This window comes from Heterodontus francisci, chromosome 49, assembly GCF_036365525.1.
Source record: "Heterodontus francisci isolate sHetFra1 chromosome 49, sHetFra1.hap1, whole genome shotgun sequence".
Lineage (NCBI taxonomy): Eukaryota > Metazoa > Chordata > Chondrichthyes > Heterodontiformes > Heterodontidae > Heterodontus > Heterodontus francisci.
This window is the reverse complement of record NC_090419.1, coordinates 8,305,204-8,332,312: the sequence shown is the minus strand read 5'-3', so window position 1 is coordinate 8,332,312 and position 27,109 is coordinate 8,305,204.

Sequence of the window (27,109 nt, the reverse complement as noted above, 5' to 3'; positions counted from 1 at the left end):
ATTGGTGTTTATAGGACAGTGAGACTCTGTGTTACTGAGTATTGGGGTTTACAGGACAGTGAGACTCTGTGTTCCTGCGTATTGGTGTTTATAGGACAGTGAGACTCTGTGTTACTGAGTATTGGGGTTTACAGGACAGTGAGATTCTGTGTTACTGAGTATTGGTGTTTATAGGACAGTGAGACTCTGTGTTACTGAGTATTGGGGTTTACAGGACAGTGAGATTCTGTGTTACTGAGTATTGGTGTTTATAGGACAGTGAGACTCTGTGTTACTGAGTATTGGTGTTTACAGGACAGTGAGAGTCTGTGTTACTGAGTATTGGTGTTTACAGGACAGTGAGACTCTGTTACTGAGTATTGGTGTTTATAGGACAGTGAGACTCTGTGTTACTGAGTATTGGTGTTTATAGGACAGTGAGACTCTGTGTTACTGAGTATTGGTGTTTATAGGACAGTGAGACTCTGTGTTACTGAGTATTGGTGTTTATAGGACAGTGAGACTCTGTGTTACTGAGTATTGGTGTTTATAGGACAGTGAGACTCTGTTACTGAGTATTGGTGTTTATAGGACAGTGAGACTCTGTGTTACTGAGTATTGGTGTTTACAGGACAGTGAGACTCTGTGTTACTGAGTATTGGTGTTTACAGGACAGTGAGACTCTGTGTTACTGAGTATTGGTGTTTATAGGACAGTGAGACTCTGTGTTACTGAGTATTGGTGTTTACAGGACAGTGAGACTCTGTGTTACTGAGTATTGGTGTTTACAGGACAGTGAGACTCTGTGTTACTGAGTATTGGTGTTTACAGGACAGTGAGACTCTGTGTTACTGAGTATTGGTGTTTATAGGACAGTGAGACTCTGTGTTACTGAGTATTGGTGTTTATAGGACAGTGAGACTCTGTGTTATTGAGTATTGGTGTTTATAGGACAGTGAGACTCTGTGTTATTGAGTATTGGTGTTTATAGGACATTGAGACTCTGTGTTACTGAGTATTGGGTTTTACAGGACAGTGAGACTCTGTTACTGAGTATTGGGTTTTACAGGACAGTGAGACTCTGTTACTGAGTATTGGGGTTTCAAGGACAGTGTGACTCTGTGTTACTGAGTATTGGGGTTAATGGGACAGTGAGACTCTGTGTTACTGAGTATTGGGTTTTACAGGACAGTGAGACTCTGTTACTGAGTATTGGGGTTTCAAGGACAGTGTGACTCTGTGTTACTGAGTATTGGGGTTAATGGGACAGTGAGACTCTGTGTTACTGAGTATTGGTGTTTATAGGACAGTGAGACTCTGTGTTACTGAGTATTGGTGTTTATAGGACAGTGAGACTCTGTGTTACTGAGTATTGGTGTTTATAGGACAGTGAGACTCTGTGTTACTGAGTATTGGTGTTTACAGGACAGTGAGACTCTGTGTTACTGAGTATTGGTGTTTATAGGACAGTGAGACTCTGTGTTACTGAGTATTGAGGTTTATAGGACAGTGAGACTCTGTGTTACTGAGTATTGGGGTTTATAGGACAGTGAGACTCTGTGTTATTGAGTATTGGTGTTTATAGGACAGTGAGACTCTGTGTTACTGAGTATTGGGGTTTATAGGACAGTGAGACTCTGTGTTACTGAGTATTGGGGTTTCTCGGACAGTGAGACTCTGTGTTATTGAGTATTGGTGTTTATAGGACAGTGAGACTCTGTGTTACTGAGTATTGGGGTTTATAGGACAGTGAGACTCTGTGTTACTGAGTATTGGTGTTTATAGGACAGTGAGACTCTGTGTTACTGAGTATTGGTGTTTATAGGACAGTGAGACTCTGTGTTACTGAGTATTGGTGTTTATCGGACAGTGAGACTCTGTGTTACTGAGTATTGGGGTTTATAGGACAGTGAGACTCTGTGTTACTGAGTATTGGGGTTTACCGGACAGTGAGACTCTGTGTTACTGAGTATTGGTGTTTACAGGACAGTGAGACTCTGTGTTACTGAGTATTGGTGTTTATCGGACAGTGAGACTCTGTGTTACTGAGTATTGGTGTTTATAGGACAGTGAGACTCTGTGTTACTGAGTATTGGTGTTTATCGGACAGTGAGACTCTGTGTTATTGAGTATTGGTGTTTATAGGACAGTGAGACTCTGTGTTACTGAGCATTGGGGTTTATAGGACAGTGAGACTCTGTGTTACTGAGTATTGGTGTTTACAGGACAGTGAGACTCTGTGTTACTGAGTATTGGTGTTTATCGGACAGTGAGACTCTGTGTTACTGAGTATTGGTGTTTATCGGATAGTGAGACTCTGTGTTACTGAGTATTGGTGTTTATAGGACAGTGAGACTCTGTGTTACTGAGTATTGGGGTTTATAGGACAGTGAGACTCTGTGTTACTGAGTATTGGGATTTATAGGACAGTGAGACTCTGTGTTACTGAGTATTGGTGTTTATAGGACAGTGAGACTCTGTGTTATTGAGTATTGGTGTTTATAGGACAGTGAGACTCTGTGTTACTGAGTATTGGTGTTTATAGGACAGTGAGACTCTGTGTTACTGAGTATTGGTGTTTATAGGACAGTGAGACTCTGTGTTATTGAGTATTGGTGTTTATAGGACAGTGAGACTCTGTGTTATTGAGTATTGGTGTTTACAGGACAGTGAGACTCTGTGTCACTGAGTATTGGGGTTTATAGGACAGTGAGACTCTGTGTTACTGAGTATTGGTGTTTCCAGGACAGTGAGACTCTGTTACTGAGTATTGGGGTTTCAAGGACACTGAGACTCTGTGTTACTGAGTATTGGGTTTTACAGGACAGTGAGACTCTGTTACTGAGTATTGGGGTTTCAAGGACAGTGTGACTCTGTGTTACTGAGTATTGGGGTTAATGGGACAGTGAGACTCTGTGTTACTGAGTATTGGTGTTTATAGGACAGTGAGACTCTGTGTTACTGAGTATTGGGGTTTATAGGACAGTGAGACTCTGTGTTACTGAGTATTGGTGTTTATAGGACAGTGAGACTCTGTGTTACTGAGTATTGGTGTTTTCGGACAGTGAGACTCTGTGTTACTGAGTATTGGTGTTTATTGGACAGTGAGACTCTGTGTTACTGAGTATTAGGGTTTATTGGACAGTGAGACTCTGTGTTACTGAGTATTGGTGTTTATTGGACAGTGAGACTCTGTGTTACTGAGTATTAGGGTTTATTGGACAGTGAGACTCTGTGTTACTGAGTATTAGGGTTTATTGGACAGTGAGACTCTGTGTTACTGAGTATTAGGGTTTATTGGACAGTGAGACTCTGTGTTACTGAGTATTGGTGTTTATAGGACAGTGAGACTCTGTGTTACTGAGTATTGGTGTTTACAGGACAGTGAGACTCTGTGTTACTGAGTATTGGTGTTTACAGGACAGTGAGACTCTGTGTTACTGAGTATTGGTGTTTACAGGACAGTGAGACTCTGTGTTACTGAGTATTGGTGTTTATAGGACAGTGAGACTCTGTGTTACTGAGTATTGGTGTTTATAGGACAGTGAGACTCTGTGTTATTGAGTATTGGTGTTTATAGGACAGTGAGACTCTGTGTTATTGAGTATTGGTGTTTATAGGACATTGAGACTCTGTGTTACTGAGTATTGGGTTTTACAGGACAGTGAGACTCTGTTACTGAGTATTGGGTTTTACAGGACAGTGAGACTCTGTTACTGAGTATTGGGGTTTCAAGGACAGTGTGACTCTGTGTTACTGAGTATTGGGGTTAATGGGACAGTGAGACTCTGTGTTACTGAGTATTGGGTTTTACAGGACAGTGAGACTCTGTTACTGAGTATTGGGGTTTCAAGGACAGTGTGACTCTGTGTTACTGAGTATTGGGGTTAATGGGACAGTGAGACTCTGTGTTACTGAGTATTGGTGTTTATAGGACAGTGAGACTCTGTGTTACTGAGTATTGGTGTTTATAGGACAGTGAGACTCTGTGTTACTGAGTATTGGTGTTTATAGGACAGTGAGACTCTGTGTTACTGAGTATTGGTGTTTACAGGACAGTGAGACTCTGTGTTATTGAGTATTGGTGTTTATAGGACAGTGAGACTCTGTGTTACTGAGTATTGAGGTTTATAGGACAGTGAGACTCTGTGTTACTGAGTATTGGGGTTTATAGGACAGTGAGACTCTGTGTTATTGAGTATTGGTGTTTATAGGACAGTGAGACTCTGTGTTACTGAGTATTGGGGTTTATAGGACAGTGAGACTCTGTGTTACTGAGTATTGGGGTTTATAGGACAGTGAGACTCTGTGTTATTGAGTATTGGTGTTTATAGGACAGTGAGACTCTGTGTTACTGAGTATTGGGGTTTATAGGACAGTGAGACTCTGTGTTACTGAGTATTGGTGTTTATAGGACAGTGAGACTCTGTGTTACTGAGTATTGGTGTTTATAGGACAGTGAGACTCTGTGTTACTGAGTATTGGTGTTTATCGGACAGTGAGACTCTGTGTTACTGACTATTGGGGTTTATAGGACAGTGAGACTCTGTGTTACTGAGTATTGGGGTTTACCGGACAGTGAGACTCTGTGTTACTGAGTATTGGTGTTTACAGGACAGTGAGACTCTGTGTTACTGAGTATTGGTGTTTATCGGACAGTGAGACTCTGTGTTACTGAGTATTGGTGTTTATAGGACAGTGAGACTCTGTGTTACTGAGTATTGGTGTTTATCGGACAGTGAGACTCTGTGTTATTGAGTATTGGTGTTTATAGGACAGTGAGACTCTGTGTTACTGAGCATTGGGGTTTATAGGACAGTGAGACTCTGTGTTACTGAGTATTGGTGTTTACAGGACAGTGAGACTCTGTGTTACTGAGTATTGGTGTTTATCGGACAGTGAGACTCTGTGTTACTGAGTATTGGTGTTTATCGGATAGTGAGACTCTGTGTTACTGAGTATTGGTGTTTATAGGACAGTGAGACTCTGTGTTACTGAGTATTGGGGTTTATAGGACAGTGAGACTCTGTGTTACTGAGTATTGGGATTTATAGGACAGTGAGACTCTGTGTTACTGAGTATTGGTGTTTATAGGACAGTGAGACTCTGTGTTATTGAGTATTGGTGTTTATAGGACAGTGAGACTCTGTGTTACTGAGTATTGGTGTTTATAGGACAGTGAGACTCTGTGTTACTGAGTATTGGTGTTTATAGGACAGTGAGACTCTGTGTTATTGAGTATTGGTGTTTATAGGACAGTGAGACTCTGTGTTATTGAGTATTGGTGTTTACAGGACAGTGAGACTCTGTGTCACTGAGTATTGGGGTTTATAGGACAGTGAGACTCTGTGTTACTGAGTATTGGTGTTTCCAGGACAGTGAGACTCTGTTACTGAGTATTGGGGTTTCAAGGACACTGAGACTCTGTGTTACTGAGTATTGGGTTTTACAGGACAGTGAGACTCTGTTACTGAGTATTGGGGTTTCAAGGACAGTGTGACTCTGTGTTACTGAGTATTGGGGTTAATGGGACAGTGAGACTCTGTGTTACTGAGTATTGGTGTTTATAGGACAGTGAGACTCTGTGTTACTGAGTATTGGGGTTTATAGGACAGTGAGACTCTGTGTTACTGAGTATTGGTGTTTATAGGACAGTGAGACTCTGTGTTACTGAGTATTGGTGTTTTCGGACAGTGAGACTCTGTGTTACTGAGTATTGGTGTTTATTGGACAGTGAGACTCTGTGTTACTGAGTATTAGGGTTTATTGGACAGTGAGACTCTGTGTTACTGAGTATTGGTGTTTATTGGACAGTGAGACTCTGTGTTACTGAGTATTGGTGTTTACAGGACAGTGAGACTCTGTGTCACTGAGTATTGGGGTTTATAGGACAGTGAGACTCTGTGTTACTGAGTATTGGTGTTTCCAGGACAGTGAGACTCTGTTACTGAGTATTGGGGTTTCAAGGACACTGAGACTCTGTGTTACTGAGTATTGGGTTTTACAGGACAGTGAGACTCTGTTACTGAGTATTGGGGTTTCAAGGACAGTGTGACTCTGTGTTACTGAGTATTGGGGTTAATGGGACAGTGAGACTCTGTGTTACTGAGTATTGGTGTTTATAGGACAGTGAGACTCTGTGTTACTGAGTATTGGGGTTTATAGGACAGTGAGACTCTGTGTTACTGAGTATTGGTGTTTATAGGACAGTGAGACTCTGTGTTACTGAGTATTGGTGTTTTCGGACAGTGAGACTCTGTGTTACTGAGTATTGGTGTTTATTGGACAGTGAGACTCTGTGTTACTGAGTATTAGGGTTTATTGGACAGTGAGACTCTGTGTTACTGAGTATTGGTGTTTATTGGACAGTGAGACTCTGTGTTACTGAGTATTAGGGTTTATTGGACAGTGAGACTCTGTGTTACTGAGTATTAGGGTTTATTGGACAGTGAGACTCTGTGTTACTGAGTATTAGGGTTTATTGGACAGTGAGACTCTGTGTTACTGAGTATTGGTGTTTATAGGACAGTGAGACTCTGTGTTACTGAGTATTGGTGTTTACAGGACAGTGAGACTCTGTGTTACTGAGTATTGGTGTTTACAGGACAGTGAGACTCTGTGTTACTGAGTATTGGTGTTTACAGGACAGTGAGACTCTGTGTTACTGAGTATTGGTGTTTATAGGACAGTGAGACTCTGTGTTACTGAGTATTGGTGTTTATAGGACAGTGAGACTCTGTGTTATTGAGTATTGGTGTTTATAGGACAGTGAGACTCTGTGTTATTGAGTATTGGTGTTTATAGGACATTGAGACTCTGTGTTACTGAGTATTGGGTTTTACAGGACAGTGAGACTCTGTTACTGAGTATTGGGTTTTACAGGACAGTGAGACTCTGTTACTGAGTATTGGGGTTTCAAGGACAGTGTGACTCTGTGTTACTGAGTATTGGGGTTAATGGGACAGTGAGACTCTGTGTTACTGAGTATTGGGTTTTACAGGACAGTGAGACTCTGTTACTGAGTATTGGGGTTTCAAGGACAGTGTGACTCTGTGTTACTGAGTATTGGGGTTAATGGGACAGTGAGACTCTGTGTTACTGAGTATTGGTGTTTATAGGACAGTGAGACTCTGTGTTACTGAGTATTGGTGTTTATAGGACAGTGAGACTCTGTGTTACTGAGTATTGGTGTTTATAGGACAGTGAGACTCTGTGTTACTGAGTATTGGTGTTTACAGGACAGTGAGACTCTGTGTTATTGAGTATTGGTGTTTATAGGACAGTGAGACTCTGTGTTACTGAGTATTGAGGTTTATAGGACAGTGAGACTCTGTGTTACTGAGTATTGGGGTTTATAGGACAGTGAGACTCTGTGTTATTGAGTATTGGTGTTTATAGGACAGTGAGACTCTGTGTTACTGAGTATTGGGGTTTATAGGACAGTGAGACTCTGTGTTACTGAGTATTGGGGTTTATAGGACAGTGAGACTCTGTGTTATTGAGTATTGGTGTTTATAGGACAGTGAGACTCTGTGTTACTGAGTATTGGGGTTTATAGGACAGTGAGACTCTGTGTTACTGAGTATTGGTGTTTATAGGACAGTGAGACTCTGTGTTACTGAGTATTGGTGTTTATAGGACAGTGAGACTCTGTGTTACTGAGTATTGGTGTTTATCGGACAGTGAGACTCTGTGTTACTGAGTATTGGGGTTTATAGGACAGTGAGACTCTGTGTTACTGAGTATTGGGGTTTACCGGACAGTGAGACTCTGTGTTACTGAGTATTGGTGTTTACAGGACAGTGAGACTCTGTGTTACTGAGTATTGGTGTTTATCGGACAGTGAGACTCTGTGTTACTGAGTATTGGTGTTTATAGGACAGTGAGACTCTGTGTTACTGAGTATTGGTGTTTATCGGACAGTGAGACTCTGTGTTATTGAGTATTGGTGTTTATAGGACAGTGAGACTCTGTGTTACTGAGCATTGGGGTTTATAGGACAGTGAGACTCTGTGTTACTGAGTATTGGTGTTTACAGGACAGTGAGACTCTGTGTTACTGAGTATTGGTGTTTATCGGACAGTGAGACTCTGTGTTACTGAGTATTGGTGTTTATCGGATAGTGAGACTCTGTGTTACTGAGTATTGGTGTTTATAGGACAGTGAGACTCTGTGTTACTGAGTATTGGGGTTTATAGGACAGTGAGACTCTGTGTTACTGAGTATTGGGATTTATAGGACAGTGAGACTCTGTGTTACTGAGTATTGGTGTTTATAGGACAGTGAGACTCTGTGTTATTGAGTATTGGTGTTTATAGCACAGTGAGACTCTGTGTTACTGAGTATTGGTGTTTATAGGACAGTGAGACTCTGTGTTACTGAGTATTGGTGTTTATAGGACAGTGAGACTCTGTGTTATTGAGTATTGGTGTTTATAGGACAGTGAGACTCTGTGTTATTGAGTATTGGTGTTTACAGGACAGTGAGACTCTGTGTCACTGAGTATTGGGGTTTATAGGACAGTGAGACTCTGTGTTACTGAGTATTGGTGTTTCCAGGACAGTGAGACTCTGTTACTGAGTATTGGGGTTTCAAGGACACTGAGACTCTGTGTTACTGAGTATTGGGTTTTACAGGACAGTGAGACTCTGTTACTGAGTATTGGGGTTTCAAGGACAGTGTGACTCTGTGTTACTGAGTATTGGGGTTAATGGGACAGTGAGACTCTGTGTTACTGAGTATTGGTGTTTATAGGACAGTGAGACTCTGTGTTACTGAGTATTGGGGTTTATAGGACAGTGAGACTCTGTGTTACTGAGTATTGGTGTTTATAGGACAGTGAGACTCTGTGTTACTGAGTATTGGTGTTTTCGGACAGTGAGACTCTGTGTTACTGAGTATTGGTGTTTATTGGACAGTGAGACTCTGTGTTACTGAGTATTAGGGTTTATTGGACAGTGAGACTCTGTGTTACTGAGTATTGGTGTTTATTGGACAGTGAGACTCTGTGTTACTGAGTATTAGGGTTTATTGGACAGTGAGACTCTGTGTTACTGAGTATTAGGGTTTATTGGACAGTGAGACTCTGTGTTACTGAGTATTGGTGTTTATTGGACAGTGAGACTCTGTGTTACTGAGTATTAGGGTTTATTGGACAGTGAGACTCTGTGTTACTGAGTATTGGTGTTTATTGGACAGTGAGACTCTGTGTTACTGAGTATTAGGGTTTATTGGACAGTGAGACTCTGTGTTACTGAGTATTGGGGTTTATAGGACAGTGAGACTCTGTGTGACTGAGTATTCGTGTTTATAGGACAGTGAGACTCTGTGTTACTGAGTATTGGGGTTTATAGGACAGTGAGACTCTGTGTTACTGAGTATTGGGGTTTATAGGACAGTGAGACTCTGTGTTACTGAGTATTAGGGTTTATTGGACAGTGAGACTCTGTGTTACTGAGTATTAGGGTTTATTGGACTGTGAGACTCTGTGTTACTGAGTATTGGTGTTTATTGGACAGTGAGACTCTGTGTTACTGAGTATTAGGGTTTATTGGACAGTGAGACTCTGTGTTACTGAGTATTGGGGTTTATAGGACAGTGAGACTCTGTGTTACTGAGTATTGGTGTTTGCAGGACAGTGAGACACTGTGGTACTGAGTATTGGTGTTTATAGGACAGTGAGACTCTGTGTTACTGAGTATTGGTGTTTATAGGACAGTGAGACTCTGTGTTACTGAGTATTGGTGTTTATTGGACAGTGAGACTCTGTGTTACTGAGTATTGGGGTTTATAGGACAGTGAGACTCTGTGTTACTGAGTATTGGTGTTTACAGGACAGTGAGACTCTGTGTTACTGAGTATTGGGGTTTATAGGACAGTGAGACTCTGTGTTACTGAGTATTGGTGTTTATAGGACAGTGAGACTCTGTGTTACTGAGTATTGGTGTTTACAGGACAGTGAGACTCTGTGTTACTGAGTATTGGTGTTTATAGGACAGTGAGACTCTGTGTTACTGAGTATTGGTGTTTACAGGACAGTGAGACTCTGTGTTACTGTGTATTGGGGTTTACAGGACAGTGAGACTCTGTGTTACTGAGTATTGGTGTTTATAGGACAGTGAGACTCTGTGTTACTGAGTATTGGTGTTTACAGGACAGTGAGACTCTGTGCTACTGAGTATTGGTGTTTATAGGACAGTGAGACTCTGTGTTACTGAGTATTGGTGTTTACAGGACAGTGAGACTCTGTGCTACTGAGTATTGGTGTTTATAGGACAGTGAGACTCTGTGTTACTGAGTATTGGTGTTTATAGGACAGTGAGACTCTGTGTTACTGAGTATTGGGGTTTACTGGACAGTGAGACTCTGTGTTACTGAGTATTGGTGTTTATCGGACAGTGAGACTCTGTGTTACTGAGTATTGGTGTTTATCGGACAGTGAGACTCTGTGTTACTGAGTATTGGTGTTTATAGGACAGTGAGACTCTGTGTTACTGAGTATTGGTGTTTATCGGACAGTGAGACTCTGTGTCACTGAGTATTGGTGTTTATCGTACAGTGAGACACTGTGTTACTGAGTATTGGTGTTTATAGGACAGTGAGACTCTGTGTTACTGAGTATTGGTGTTTATCGGACAGTGAGACTCTGTGTTACTGAGTATTGGTGTTTACAGGACAGTGAGACTCTGTGTTACTGAGTATTGGTGTTTGCAGGACAGTGAGACTCTGTGTTACTGAGTATTGGTGTTTGCAGGACAGTGAGACTCTGTGTTACTGAGTATTGGGGTTTACAGGACAGTGAGACTCTGTGTTACTGAGTATTGGTGTTTATAGGACAGTGAGACTCTGTGTTACTGAGTATTGGGGTTTACAGGACAGTGAGACTCTGTGTTACTGAGTATTGGTGTTTACAGGACAGTGAGACTCTGTGTTTCTGAGTATTGGTGTTTATAGGACAGTGAGACTCTGTGTTACTGAGTATTGGTGTTTATAGGACAGTGAGACTCTGTGTTACTGAGTATTGGTGTTTATAGGACAGGGAGACTGTGTTACTGAGTATTGGTGTTTATAGGACAGTGAGACTCTGTGTTACTGAGTATTGGTGTTTATAGGACAGTGAGACTCTGTGTTACTGAGTATTGGTGTTTATAGGACAGTGAGACTCTGTGTTACTGAGTATTGGTGTTTATAGGACAGTGAGACTCTGTGTTACTGAGTATTGGTGTTTATCGGACAGTGAGACTCTGTGTTACTGAGTATTGGGGTTTATCGGAAAGTGAGACTCTGTGTTACTGAGTATTGGTGTTTATAGGACAGTGAGACTCTGTGTTATTGAGTATTGGTGTTTATAGGACAGTGAGACTCTGTGTTATTGAGTATTGGTGTTTATAGGACAGTGAGACTCTGTGTCACTGAGTTTTGGTGTTTATAGGACAGTGAGACTCTGTGTTACTGGGTATTGGTGTTTATAGGACAGTGAGACTCTGTGTTACTGAGTATTGGTGTTTCCAGGACAGTGAGACTCTGTTACTGAGTATTGGGGTTTCAAGGACACTGAGACTCTGTGTTACTGAGTATTGGGTTTTACAGGACAGTGAGACTCTGTTACTGAGTATTGGGGTATCAAGGACAGTGTGACTCTGTGTTACTGAGTATTGGGGTTAATGGGACAGTGAGACTCTGTGTTACTGAGTATTGGTGTTTATAGGACAGTGAGACTCTGTGTTACTGAGTATTGGTGTTTACAGGACAGTGAGACTCTGTGTTACTGAGTATTGGTGTTTATAGGACAGTGAGACTCTGTGTTACTGAGTATTGGTGTTTATCGGACAGTGAGACTCTGTGTTACTGAGTATTGGGGTTTATAGGACAGTGAGACTCTGTGTTACTGAGTATTAGGGTTTATTGGACAGTGAGACTCTGTGTTCCTGAGTATTAGGATTTATTGGACAGTGAGACTCTGTGTTACTGAGTATTGGTGTTTATTGGGCAGTGAGACTCTGTGCTACTGAGTATTAGGGTTTATTGGACAGTGAGACTCTGTGTTACTGAGTATTGGTGTTTGCAGGACAGTGCGACACTGTGGTACTGAGTATTGGTGTTTATAGGACAGTGAGACTCTGTGTTACTGAGTATTGGTGTTTATAGGACAGTGAGACTCTGTGTTACTGAGTATTGGTGTTTATTGGACAGTGAGACTCTGTGTTACTGAGTATTGGGGTTTATAGGACAGTGAGACTCTGTGTTACTGAGTATTGGTGTTTACAGGACAGTGAGACTCTGTGTTACTGAGTGTTGGGGTTTATAGGACAGTGAGACTCTGTGTTACTGAGTATTGGGGTTTACAGGACAGTGAGACTCTGTTACTGAGTATTGGTGTTTACAGGACAGTGAGACTCTGTGTTACTGAGTATTGGTGTTTATGGGACAGTGAGACTCTGTGTTACTGAGTATTGGGGTTAATAGGACAGTGAGACTCTGTGTTACTGAGTATTGGTGTTTACAGGACAGTGAGACTCTGTTACTGAGTATTGGTGTTTACAGGACAGTGAGACTCTGTGTTACTGAGTATTGGTGTTTATGGGACAGTGAGACTCTGTGTTACTGAGTATTGGTTTTTATAGGACAGTGAGACTCTGTTTCTGAGTATTGGTGTTTGCAGGACAGTGAGACTCTGTGTTACTGAGTATTGGGGTTTATAGGACAGTGAGACTCTGTGTTACTGAGTATTGGGGTTTACAGGACAGTGAGACTCTGTTACTGAGTATTGGTGTTTACACGACAGTGAGACTCTGTGTTACTGAGTATTGGTGTTTATGGGACAGTGAGACTCTGTGTTACTGAGTATTGGGGTTAATAGGACAGTGAGACTCTATGTTACTGAGTATTGGTTTTTATAGGACAGTGAGACTCTGTTTCTGAGTATTGGTGTTTGCAGGACAGTGAGACTCTGTGTTACTGAGTATTGGTGTTTACTGGACAGTGAGATTCTGTGTTACTGAGTATTGCTGTTTATAGGACAGTGAGACTCTGTGTTACTGAGTATTGGGGTTTACAGGACAGTGAGATTCTGTGTTACTGAGTATTGGGGTTTATAGGACAGTGAGACTCTGTGTTACTGAGTATTGGTGTTTATAGGACAGTGTGACTCTGTGTTACTGAGTATTGGTTTTTATTGGACAGTGTGACTCTGTGTTACTGAGTATTGGGGATTACAGGACAGTGAGACTCTGTGTTACTGAGTATTGGTGTTTACAGGACAGTGAGACTCTGTTACTGAGCATTGGTGTTTACAGGACAGTGAGACTCTGTGTTACTGAGTATTGGTGTTTACAGGACAGTGAGACTCTGTGTTACTGAGTATTGGGATTTCTAGGACAGTGAGACTCTGTGTTACTGAGTATTGATGTTTACAGGACAGTGAGACTCTGTGTTACTGAGTATTGGTGTTTATAGGACAGTGAGACTCTGTGTTACTGAGTATTGGTGTTTACAGGACAGTGAGACTCTGTGTTACTGAGTATTGGTGTTTATAGGACAGTGAGACTCTGTGTTACTGAGTATTGGTGTTTATAGGACAGTGAGACTCTGTGTTACTGAGTATTGGTGTTTATAGGACAGTGAGACTCTGTGTTACTGAGTATTGGTGTTTATAGGACAGTGAGACTCTGTGTTACTGAGTATTGGGGTTTACAGGACAGTGAGACTCTGTGTTACTGAGTATTGGTGTTTATACTACATTGAGACTCTGTGTTACTGAGTATTGGTGTTTATAGGACAGTGAGACTCTGTGTTACTGAGTATTGGTGTTTACAGGACAGTGAGACTCTGTGTTACTGAGTATTGGTGTTTATAGGACTGTGAGACTCTGTGTTACTGATATTTGGTGTTTACAGGACAGTGAGACTCTGTTACTGAGTATTGGTGTTTATAGGACAGTGAGACTCTGTGTTACTGAGTATTGGTGTTTATGGGACAGTGAGACTCTGTGTTACTGAGTATTGGTGTTTATAGGACAGTGAGACTCTGTGTTACTGAGTATTGGTGTTTACAGGACAGTGAGACTCTGTGTTACTGAGTATTGGGGTTTATAGGACAGTGAGACTCTGTGTTACTGAGTATTGGTGTTTACAGGACAGTGAGACTCTGTGTTACTGAGTATTGGTGTTTACAGGACAGTTAGACTCTGTGTTACTGAGTATTAGGGTTTATAGGACAGTGAGACTCTGTGTTACTGAGTATTGGTGTTTATTGGACAGTGAGACTCTGTGTTACTGAGTATTGGGGTTTACAGGACAGTGAGACTCTGTGTTACTGAGTATTGGGGTTTACTGGACAGTGAGACTCTGTGTTACTGAGTATTGGTGTTTACAGGACAGTGAGACTCTGTGTTACTGAGTATTGGTGTTTACAGGACAGTGAGACTCTGTGTTACTGGGTATTGGTGTTTATCGGACAGTGAGACTCTGTGTTACTGAGTATTGGTGTTTACAGTACAGTGAGACTCTGTGTTACTGAGTATTGGTGTTTACAGGACAGTGAGACTCTGTGTTACTGAGTATTGGTGTTTATCGGACAGTGAGACTCTGTGTTACTGAGTATTGGTGTTTATTGGACAGTGAGACTCTGTGTTACTGAGTATTGGGGTTTACAGGACAGTGAGACTCTGTGTTACTGAGTATTGGGGTTTACTGGACAGTGAGACTCTGTGTTACTGAGTATTGGTGTTTACAGGACAGTGAGACTCTGTGTTACTGAGTATTGGTGTTTATAGGACAGTGAGACTCTGTGTTACTGAGTATTGGTGTTTATAGGACAGTGAGACTCTGTGTTACTGAGTATTGGTGTTTATAGGACAGTGAGACTCTGTGTTACTGAGTATTGGTGTTTATCGGACAGTGAGACTCTGTGTTACTGAGTATTGGTGTTTACAGGACAGTGAGACTCTGTGTTACTGAGTATTGGTGTTTACAGGACAGTGAGACTCTGTGTTACTGAGTATTGGTGTTTACAGGACAGTGAGACTCTGTGTTACTGAGTATTGGTGTTTATAGGACAGTGAGACTCTGTGTTACTGAGTATTGGTGTTTATAGGACAGTGAGACTCTGTGTTACTGAGTATTGGTGTTTATAGGACAGTGAGACTCTGTTACTGAGTATTGGTGTTTATAGGACAGTGAGACTCTGTGTTACTGAGTATTGGTGTTTATCGGACAGTGAGACTCTGTGTTACTGAGTATTGGTGTTTACAGGACAGTTAGACTCTGTGTTACTGAGTATTAGGGTTTATAGGACAGTGAGACTCTGTGTTACTGAGTATTGGTGTTTATTGGACAGTGAGACTCTGTGTTACTGAGTATTGGGGTTTACTGGACAGTGAGACTCTGTGTTACTGAGTATTGGTGTTTATCGGACAGTGAGACTCTGTGTTACTGAGTGTTGGGGTTTATCGGACAGTGAGACTCTGTGTTACTGAGTATTGGTGTTTATCGGACAGTGAGACTCTTTGTTACTGAGTATTGGTGTTTATCGGACAGTGAGACTCTGTGTTACTGAGTATTGGGGTTTACAGGACAGTGAGACTCTGTGTTACTGAGTATTGGTGTTTATCGGACAGTGAGACTCTGTGTTACTGAGTATTGGTGTTTACAGGACAGTGAGACTCTGTTACTGAGTATTGGTGTTTATAGGACAGTGAGACTCTGTGTTACTGAGTATTGGTGTTTATAGGACAGTGAGACTCTGTGTTACTGAGTATTGGTGTTTACAGGACAGTGAGACTCTGTGTTACTGAGTATTGGGGTTTATAGGACAGTGAGACTCTGTGTTACTGAGTATTGGTGTTTACAGGACAGTGAGACTCTGTGTTACTGAGTATTGGTGTTTACAGGACAGTTAGACTCTGTGTTACTGAGTATTAGGGTTTATAGGACAGTGAGACTCTGTGTTACTGAGTATTGGTGTTTATTGGACAGTGAGACTCTGTGTTTCTGAGTATTGGGGTTTACAGGACAGTGAGACTCTGTGTTACTGAGTATTGGGGTTTACTGGACAGTGAGACTCTGTGTTACTGAGTATTGGTGTTTACAGGACAGTGAGACTCTGTGTTACTGAGTATTGGTGTTTACAGGACAGTGAGACTCTGTGTTACTGAGTATTGGTGTTTATCGGACAGTGAGACTCTGTGTTACTGAGTATTGGTGTTTATTGGACAGTGAGACTCTGTGTTACTGAGTATTGGGGTTTACTGGACAGTGAGATTCTGTGTTACTGAGTATTGCTGTTTATAGGACAGTGAGACTCTGTGTTACTGAGTATTGGGGTTTACAGGACAGTGAGATTCTGTGTTACTGAGTATTGGGGTTTATAGGACAGTGAGACTCTGTGTTACTGAGTATTGGTGTTTATAGGACAGTGTGACTCTGTGTTACTGAGTATTGGTTTTTATTGGACAGTGTGACTCTGTGTTACTGAGTATTGGGGATTACAGGACAGTGAGACTCTGTGTTACTGAGTATTGGTGTTTACAGGACAGTGAGACTCTGTTACTGAGCATTGGTGTTTACAGGACAGTGAGACTCTGTGTTACTGAGTATTGGTGTTTACAGGACAGTGAGACTCTGTGTTACTGAGTATTGGGATTTCTAGGACAGTGAGACTCTGTGTTACTGAGTATTGATGTTTACAGGACAGTGAGACTCTGTGTTACTGAGTATTGGTGTTTATAGGACAGTGAGACTCTGTGTTACTGAGTATTGGTGTTTACAGGACAGTGAGACTCTGTGTTACTGAGTATTGGTGTTTATAGGACAGTGAGACTCTGTGTTACTGAGTATTGGTGTTTATAGGACAGTGAGACTCTGTGTTACTGAGTATTGGTGTTTATAGGACAGTGAGACTCTGTGTTACTGAGTATTGGTGTTTATAGGACAGTGAGACTCTGTGTTACTGAGTATTGGGGTTTACAGGACAGTGAGACTCTGTGTTACTGAGTATTGGTGTTTATACTACATTGAGACTCTGTGTTACTGAGTATTGGTGTTTATAGGACAGTGAGACTCTGTGTTACTGAGTATTGGTGTTTACAGGACAGTGAGACTCTGTGTTACTGAGTATTGGTGTTTATAGGACTGTGAGACTCTGTGTTACTGATATTTGGTGTTTACAGGACAGTGAGACTCTGTTACTGAGTATTGGTGTTTATAGGACAGTGAGACTCTGTGTTACTGAGTATTGGTGTTTATGGGACAGTGAGACTCTGTGTTACTGAGTATTGGTGTTTATAGGACAGTGAGACTCTGTGTTACTGAGTATTGGTGTTTACAGGACAGTGAGACTCTGTGTTACTGAGTATTGGGGTTTATAGGACAGTGAGACTCTGTGTTACTGAGTATTGGTGTTTACAGGACAGTGAGACTCTGTGTTACTGAGTATTGGTGTTTACAGGACAGTTAGACTCTGTGTTACTGAGTATTAGGGTTTATAGGACAGTGAGACTCTGTGTTACTGAGTATTGGTGTTTATTGGACAGTGAGACTCTGTGTTACTGAGTATTGGGGTTTACAGGACAGTGAGACTCTGTGTTACTGAGTATTGGGGTTTACTGGACAGTGAGACTCTGTGTTACTGAGTATTGGTGTTTACAGGACAGTGAGACTCTGTGTTACTGAGTATTGGTGTTTACAGGACAGTGAGACTCTGTGTTACTGAGTATTGGGGTTTACAGTACAGTGAGACTCTGTGTTACTGAGTATTGGTGTTTACAGGACAGTGAGACTCTGTGTTACTGAGTATTGGTGTTTATCGGACAGTGAGACTCTGTGTTACTGAGTATTGGTGTTTATTGGACAGTGAGACTCTGTGTTACTGAGTATTGGGGTTTACAGGACAGTGAGACTCTGTGTTACTGAGTATTGGGGTTTACTGGACAGTGAGACTCTGTGTTACTGAGTATTGGTGTTTACAGGACAGTGAGACTCTGTGTTACTGAGTATTGGTGTTTATAGGACAGTGAGACTCTGTGTTACTGAGTATTGGTGTTTATAGGACAGTGAGACTCTGTGTTACTGAGTATTGGTGTTTATAGGACAGTGAGACTCTGTGTTACTGAGTATTGGTGTTTATCGGACAGTGAGACTCTGTGTTACTGAGTATTGGTGTTTACAGGACAGTGAGACTCTGTGTTACTGAGTATTGGTGTTTACAGGACAGTGAGACTCTGTGTTACTGAGTATTGGTGTTTACAGGACAGTGAGACTCTGTGTTACTGAGTATTGGTGTTTATAGGACAGTGAGACTCTGTGTTACTGAGTATTGGTGTTTATAGGACAGTGAGACTCTGTGTTACTGAGTATTGGTGTTTATAGGACAGTGAGACTCTGTTACTGAGTATTGGTGTTTATAGGACAGTGAGACTCTGTGTTACTGAGTATTGGTGTTTATCGGACAGTGAGACTCTGTGTTACTGAGTATTGGTGTTTACAGGACAGTTAGACTCTGTGTTACTGAGTATTAGGGTTTATAGGACAGTGAGACTCTGTCTTACTGAGTATTGGTGTTTATTGGACAGTGAGACTCTGTGTTACTGAGTATTGGGGTTTACAGGACAGTGAGACTCTGTGTTACTGAGTATTGGGGTTTACTGGACAGTGAGACTCTGTGTTACTGAGTATTGGTGTTTATCGGACAGTGAGACTCTGTGTTACTGAGTGTTGGGGTTTATCGGACAGTGAGACTCTGTGTTACTGAGTATTGGTGTTTATCGGACAGTGAGACTCTTTGTTACTGAGTATTGGTGTTTATCGGACAGTGAGACTCTGTGTTACTGAGTATTGGGGTTTACAGGACAGTGAGACTCTGTGTTACTGAGTATTGGTGTTTATCGGACAGTGAGACTCTGTGTTACTGAGTATTGGTGTTTACAGGACAGTGAGACTCTGTTACTGAGTATTGGTGTTTATAGGACAGTGAGACTCTGTGTTACTGAGTATTGGTGTTTATAGGACAGTGAGACTCTGTGTTACTGAGTATTGGTGTTTACAGGACAGTGAGACTCTGTGTTACTGAGTATTGGGGTTTATAGGACAGTGAGACTCTGTGTTACTGAGTATTGGTGTTTACAGGACAGTGAGACTCTGTGTTACTGAGTATTGGTGTTTACAGGACAGTTAGACTCTGTGTTACTGAGTATTAGGGTTTATAGGACAGTGAGACTCTGTGTTACTGAGTATTGGTGTTTATTGGACAGTGAGACTCTGTGTTACTGAGTATTGGGGTTTACAGGACAGTGAGACTCTGTGTTACTGAGTATTGGGGTTTACTGGACAGTGAGACTCTGTGTTACTGAGTATTGGTGTTTACAGGACAGTGAGACTCTGTGTTACTGAGTATTGGTGTTTACAGGACAGTGAGACTCTGTGTTACTGGGTATTGGTGTTTATCGGACAGTGAGACTCTGTGTTACTGAGTATTGGTGTTTACAGTACAGTGAGACTCTGTGTTACTGAGTATTGGTGTTTACAGGACAGTGAGACTCTGTGTTACTGAGTATTGGTGTTTATCGGACAGTGAGACTCTGTGTTACTGAGTATTGGTGTTTATTGGACAGTGAGACTCTGTGTTACTGAGTATTGGGGTTTACAGGACAGTGAGACTCTGTGTTACTGAGTATTGGGGTTTACTGGACAGTGAGACTCTGTGTTACTGAGTATTGGTGTTTACAGGACAGTGAGACTCTGTGTTACTGAGTATTGGTGTTTATAGGACAGTGAGACTCTGTGTTACTGAGTATTGGTGTTTATAGGACAGTGAGACTCTGTGTTACTGAGTATTGGTGTTTATAGGACAGTGAGACTCTGTGTTACTGAGTATTGGTGTTTATCGGACAGTGAGACTCTGTGTTACTGAGTATTGGTGTTTACAGGACAGTGAGACTCTGTGTTACTGAGTATTGGTGTTTACAGGACAGTGAGACTCTGTGTTACTGAGTATTGGTGTTTACAGGACAGTGAGACTCTGTGTTACTGAGTATTGGTGTTTATAGGACAGTGAGACTCTGTGTTACTGAGTATTGGTGTTTATAGGACAGTGAGACTCTGTGTTACTGAGTATTGGTGTTTATAGGACAGTGAGACTCTGTTACTGAGTATTGGTGTTTATAGGACAGTGAGACTCTGTGTTACTGAGTATTGGTGTTTATCGGACAGTGAGACTCTGTGTTACTGAGTATTGGTGTTTACAGGACAGTTAGACTCTGTGTTACTGAGTATTAGGGTTTATAGGACAGTGAGACTCTGTGTTACTGAGTATTGGTGTTTATTGGACAGTGAGACTCTGTGTTACTGAGTATTGGGGTTTACAGGACAGTGAGACTCTGTGTTACTGAGTATTGGGGTTTACTGGACAGTGAGACTCTGTGTTACTGAGTATTGGTGTTTATCGGACAGTGAGACTCTGTGTTACTGAGTATTGGGGTTTATCGGACAGTGAGACTCTGTGTTACTGAGTATTGGTGTTTATCGGACAGTGAGACTCTGTGTTACTGAGTATTGGTGTTTATCGGACAGTGAGACTCTGTGTTACTGAGTATTGGTGTTTACAGGACAGTGAGACTCTGTGTTACTGAGTATTGGTGTTTATAGGACAGTGAGACTCTGTGTTACTGAGTATTGGTGTTTATAGGACAGTGAGACTCTGTGTTACTGAGTATTGGTGTTTATAGGACAGTGAGACTCTGTGTTACTGAGTATTGGTGTTTATCGGACAGTGAGACTCTGTGTTACTGAGTATTGGTGTTTACAGGACAGTGAGACTCTGTGTTACTGAGTATTGGTGTTTACAGGACAGTGAGACTCTGTGTTACTGAGTATTGGTGTTTACAGGACAGTGAGACTCTGTGTTACTGAGTATTGGTGTTTATAGGACAGTGAGACTCTGTGTTACTGAGTATTGGTGTTTATAGGACAGTGAGACTCTGTGTTACTGAGTATTGGTGTTTATAGGACAGTGAGACTCTGTTACTGAGTATTGGTGTTTATAGGACAGTGAGACTCTGTGTTACTGAGTATTGGTGTTTATCGGACAGTGAGACTCTGTGTTACTGAGTATTGGTGTTTACAGGACAGTTAGACTCTGTGTTACTGAGTATTAGGGTTTATAGGACAGTGAGACTCTGTGTTACTGAGTATTGGTGTTTATTGGACAGTGAGACTCTGTGTTACTGAGTATTGGGGTTTACAGGACAGTGAGACTCTGTGTTACTGAGTATTGGGGTTTACTGGACAGTGAGACTCTGTGTTACTGAGTATTGGTGTTTATCGGACAGTGAGACTCTGTGTTACTGAGTGTTGGGGTTTATCGGACAGTGAGACTCTGTGTTACTGAGTATTGGTGTTTATCGGACAGTGAGACTCTTTGTTACTGAGTATTGGTGTTTATCGGACAGTGAGACTCTGTGTTACTGAGTATTGGGGTTTACAGGACAGTGAGACTCTGTGTTACTGAGTATTGGTGTTTATCGGACAGTGAGACTCTGTGTTACTGAGTATTGGTGTTTACAGGACAGTGAGACTCTGTTACTGAGTATTGGTGTTTATAGGACAGTGAGACTCTGTGTTACTGAGTATTGGTGTTTATAGGACAGTGAGACTCTGTGTTACTGAGTATTGGTGTTTACAGGACAGTGAGACTCTGTGTTACTGAGTATTGGGGTTTATAGGACAGTGAGACTCTGTGTTACTGAGTATTGGTGTTTACAGGACAGTGAGACTCTGTGTTACTGAGTATTGGTGTTTACAGGACAGTTAGACTCTGTGTTACTGAGTATTAGGGTTTATAGGACAGTGAGACTCTGTGTTACTGAGTATTGGTGTTTATTGGACAGTGAGACTCTGTGTTACTGAGTATTGGGGTTTACAGGACAGTGAGACTCTGTGTTACTGAGTATTGGGGTTTACTGGACAGTGAGACTCTGTGTTACTGAGTATTGGTGTTTACAGGACAGTGAGACTCTGTGTTACTGAGTATTGGTGTTTACAGGACAGTGAGACTCTGTGTTACTGGGTATTGGTGTTTATCGGACAGTGAGACTCTGTGTTACTGAGTATTGGTGTTTACAGTACAGTGAGACTCTGTGTTACTGAGTATTGGTGTTTACAGGACAGTGAGACTCTGTGTTACTGAGTATTGGTGTTTATCGGACAGTGAGACTCTGTGTTGCTGAGTATTGGTGTTTATTGGACAGTGAGACTCTGTGTTACTGAGTATTGGGGTTTACAGGACAGTGAGACTCTGTGTTACTGAGTATTGGGGTTTATCGGACAGTGAGACTCTGTGTTACTGAGTATTGGTGTTTATAGGACAGTGAGACTCTGTGTTACTGAGTATTGGTGTTTACAGGACAGTGAGACTCTGTGTTACTGAGTATTGGTGTTTACAGGACAGTGAGACTCTGTGTTACTGAGTATTGGTGTTTATTGGACAGTGAGACTCTGTGTTACTGAGTATTGGTGTTTATAGGACAGTGAGACTCTGTGTTACTGAGTATTGGTGTTTATAGGACAGTGAGACTCTGTGTTACTGAGTATTGGTGTTTATAGGACAGTGAGACTCTGTGTTACTGAGTATTGGTGTTTATCGGACAGTGAGACTCTGTGTTACTGAGTATTGGTGTTTACAGGACAGTGAGACTCTGTGTTACTGAGTATTGGTGTTTACAGGACAGTGAGACTCTGTGTTACTGAGTATTGGTGTTTACAGGACAGTGAGACTCTGTGTTACTGAGTATTGGTGTTTATAGGACAGTGAGACTCTGTGTTACTGAGTATTGGTGTTTATAGGACAGTGAGACTCTGTGTTACTGAGTATTGGTGTTTATAGGACAGTGAGACTCTGTTACTGAGTATTGGTGTTTATAGGACAGTGAGACTCTGTGTTACTGAGTATTGGTGTTTATCGGACAGTGAGACTCTGTGTTACTGAGTATTGGTGTTTACAGGACAGTTAGACTCTGTGTTACTGAGTATTAGGGTTTATAGGACAGTGAGACTCTGTGTTACTGAGTATTGGTGTTTATTAGACAGTGAGACTCTGTGTTACTGAGTATTGGGGTTTACAGGACAGTGAGACTCTGTGTTACTGAGTATTGGGGTTTACTGGACAGTGAGACTCTGTGTTACTGAGTATTGGTGTTTATCGGACAGTGAGACTCTGTGTTACTGAGTATTGGGGTTTATCGGACAGTGAGACTCTGTGTTACTGAGTATTGGTGTTTATCGGACAGTGAGACTCTGTGTTACTGAGTATTGGTGTTTATCGGACAGTGAGACTCTGTGTTACTGAGTATTGGGGTTTACAGGACAGTGAGACTCTGTGTTACTGAGTATTGGTGTTTATCGGACAGTGAGACTCTGTGTTACTGAGTATTGGTGTTTACAGGACAGTGAGACTCTGTTACTGAGTATTGGTGTTTATAGGACAGTGAGACTCTGTGTTACTGAGTATTGGTGTTTATAGGACAGTGAGACTCTGTGTTACTGAGTATTGGTGTTTATAGGACAGTGAGACTCTGTGTTACTGAGTATTGGTGTTTATAGGACAGTGAGACTCTGTGTTACTGAGTATTGGTGTTTATAGGACAGTGAGACTCTGTGTTACTGAGTATTGGTGTTTACAGGACAGTGAGACTCTGTGTTACTGAGTATTGGGGTTTATAGGACAGTGAGACTCTGTGTTACTGGGTATTGGTGTTTACAGGACAGTGAGACTCTGTGTTACTGAGTATTGGGGTTTATAGGACAGTGAGACTCTGTGTTACTGAGTATTGGGGTTTACAGGACAGTGAGACTCTGTTACTGAGTATTGGTGTTTATAGGACAGTGAGACTCTGTGTTACTGAGTATTGGGGTTTACAGGACAGTGAGACTCTGTGTTACTGAGTATTGGTGTTTATCGGACAGTGAGACTCTGTGTTACTGAGTATTGGTGTTTATCGGACAGTGAGACTCTGTGTTACTGAGTATTGGTGTTTATCGGACAGTGAGACTCTGTGTTACTGAGTATTGGGGTTTACAGGACAGTGAGACTCTGTGTTACTGAGTATTGGTGTTTATCGGACAGTGAGACTCTGTGTTACTGAGTATTGGTGTTTACAGGACAGTGAGACTCTGTGTTACTGAGAATTGGGGTTTACAGGACAGTGAGACTCTGTGTTACTGAGTATTGGTGTTTATCGGACAGTGAGACTCTGTGTTACTGAGTATTGGTGTTTACAGGACAGTGAGACTCTGTTACTGAGTATTGGTGTTTATAGGACAGTGAGACTCTGTGTTACTGAGTATTGGTGTTTATAGGACAGTGAGACTCTGTGTTACTGAGTATTGGTGTTTATAGGACAGTGAGACTCTGTGTTACTGAGTATTGGTGTTTATAGGACAGTGAGACTCTGTGTTACTGAGTATTGGTGTTTATAGGACAGTGAGACTCTGTGTTACTGAGTATTGGTGTTTACAGGACAGTGAGACTCTGTGTTACTGAGTATTGGGGTTTATAGGACAGTGAGACTCTGTGTTACTGAGTATTGGTGTTTACAGGACAGTGAGACTCTGTGTTACTGAGTATTGGGGTTTATAGGACAGTGAGACTCTGTGTTACTGAGTATTGGGGTTTACAGGACAGTGAGACTCTGTTACTGAGTATTGGTGTTTACAGGACAGTGAGACTCTGTGTTACTGAGTATTGGTGTTTATGGGACAGTGAGACTCTGTGTTACTGAGTATTGGGGTTAATAGGACAGTGAGACTCTGTGTTACTGAGTATTGGTGTTTATAGGACAGTGAGACTCTGTGTTATTGAGTATTGGTGTTTATAGGACAGTGAGACTCTGTGTTATTGAGTATTGGTGTTTATAGGACAGTGAGACTCTGTGTTATTGAGTATTGGTGTTTATAGGACAGTGAGACTCTGTGTTATTGAGTATTGGTGTTTATAGGACAGTGAGACTCTGTGTTACTGAGTATTGGTGTTTCCAGGACAGTGAGACTCTGTGTTACTGAGTATTGGGGTTTCAAGGACACTGAGACTCTGTGTTACTGAGTATTGGGTTTTACAGGACAGTGAGACTCTGTTACTGAGTATTGGGGTATCAAGGACAGTGTGACTCTGTGTTACTGAGTATTGGGGTTAATGGGACAGTGAGACTCTGTGTTACTGAGTATTGGTGTTTATAGGACAGTGAGACTCTGTGTTACTGAGTATTGGTGTTTATAGGACAGTGAGACTCTGTGTTACTGAGTATTGGTGTTTATCGGACAGTGAGACTCTGTGTTACTGAGTATTGGTGTTTCCAGGACAGTGAGACTCTGTGTTCCTGAGTATTAGGGTTTATTGGACAGTGAGACTCTGTGTTACTGAGTATTGGTGTTTATTGGACAGTGAGACTCTGTGTTACTGAGTATTAGGGTTTATTGGACAGTGAGACTCTGTGTTACTGAGTATTGGTGTTTGCAGGACAGTGAGACACTGTGGTACTGAGTATTGGTGTTTATAGGACAGTGAGACTCTGTGTTACTGAGTATTGGTGTTTATAGGACAGTGAGACTCTGTGTTACTGAGTATTGGTGTTTATTGGACAGTGAGACTCTGTGTTACTGAGTATTGGGGTTTATAGGACAGTGAGACTCTGTGTTACTGAGTATTGGTGTTTACAGGACAGTGAGACTCTGTGTTACTGAGTATTGGGGTTTATAGGACAGTGAGACTCTGTGTTACTGAGTATTGGGGTTTACAGGACAGTGAGACTCTGTTACTGAGTATTGGTGTTTACAGGACAGTGAGACTCTGTGTTACTGAGTATTGGTGTTTATGGGACAGTGAGACTCTGTGTTACTGAGTATTGGGGTTAATAGGACAGTGAGACTCTGTGTTACTGAGTATTGGGGTTTACAGGACAGTGAGACTCTGTTACTGAGTATTGGTGTTTACAGGACAGTGAGACTCTGTGTTACTGAGTATTGGTGTTTATGGGACAGTGAGACTCTGTGTTACTGAGTATTGGTTTTTATAGGACAGTGAGACTCTGTTTCTGAGTATTGGGGTTTATAGGACAGTGAGACTCTGTGTTACTGAGTATTGGGGTTTACAGGACAGTGAGACTCTGTTACTGAGTATTGGTGTTTACACGACAGTGAGACTCTGTGTTACTGAGTATTGGTGTTTATGGGACAGTGAGACTCTATGTTACTGAGTATTGGTTTTTATAGGACAGTGAGACTCTGTTTCTGAGTATTGGTGTTTGCAGGACAGTGAGACTCTGTGTTACTGAGTATTGGTGTTTACTGGACAGTGAGACTCTGTGTTACTGAGTATTGGGGTTTACAGGACAGTGAGATTCTGTGTTACTGAGTATTGGGGTTTATAGGACAGTGAGACTCTGTGTTACTGAGTATTGGTGTTTATAGGACAGTGTGACTCTGTGTTACTGAGTATTGGTTTTTATTGGACAGTGTGACTCTGTGTTACTGAGTATTGGGGATTACAGGTTGTGAGACTCTGTGTTACTGAGTATTGGGATTTCTAGGACAGTGAGACTCTGTGTTACTGAGCATTGGTGTTTACAGGACAGTGAGACTCTGTGTTACTGAGTATTGGTGTTTATAGGACAGTGAGACTCTGTGTTACTGAGTATTGGTGTTTACAGGACAGTGAGACTCTGTGTTACTGAGTATTGGTGTTTATAGGACAGTGAGACTCTGTGTTACTGAGTATTGGTGTTTATAGGACAGTGAGACTCTGTGTTACTGAGTATTGGTGTTTATAGGACAGTGAGACTCTGTGTTACTGAGTATTGGTGTTTATAGGACAGTGAGACTCTGTGTTACTGAGTATTGGTGTTTATAGGACAGTGAGACTCTGTGTTACTGAGTATTGGGGTTTACAGGACAGTGAGACTCTGTGTTACTGAGTATTGGTGTTTATAGGACATTGAGACTCTGTGTTACTGAGTATTGGTGTTTATAGGACAGTGAGACTCTGTGTTACTGAGTATTGGTGTTTACAGGACAGTGAGACTCTGTGTTACTGAGTATTGGTGTTTACAGGACAGTGACAGTCTGTGTTACTGAGTATTGGTGTTTAT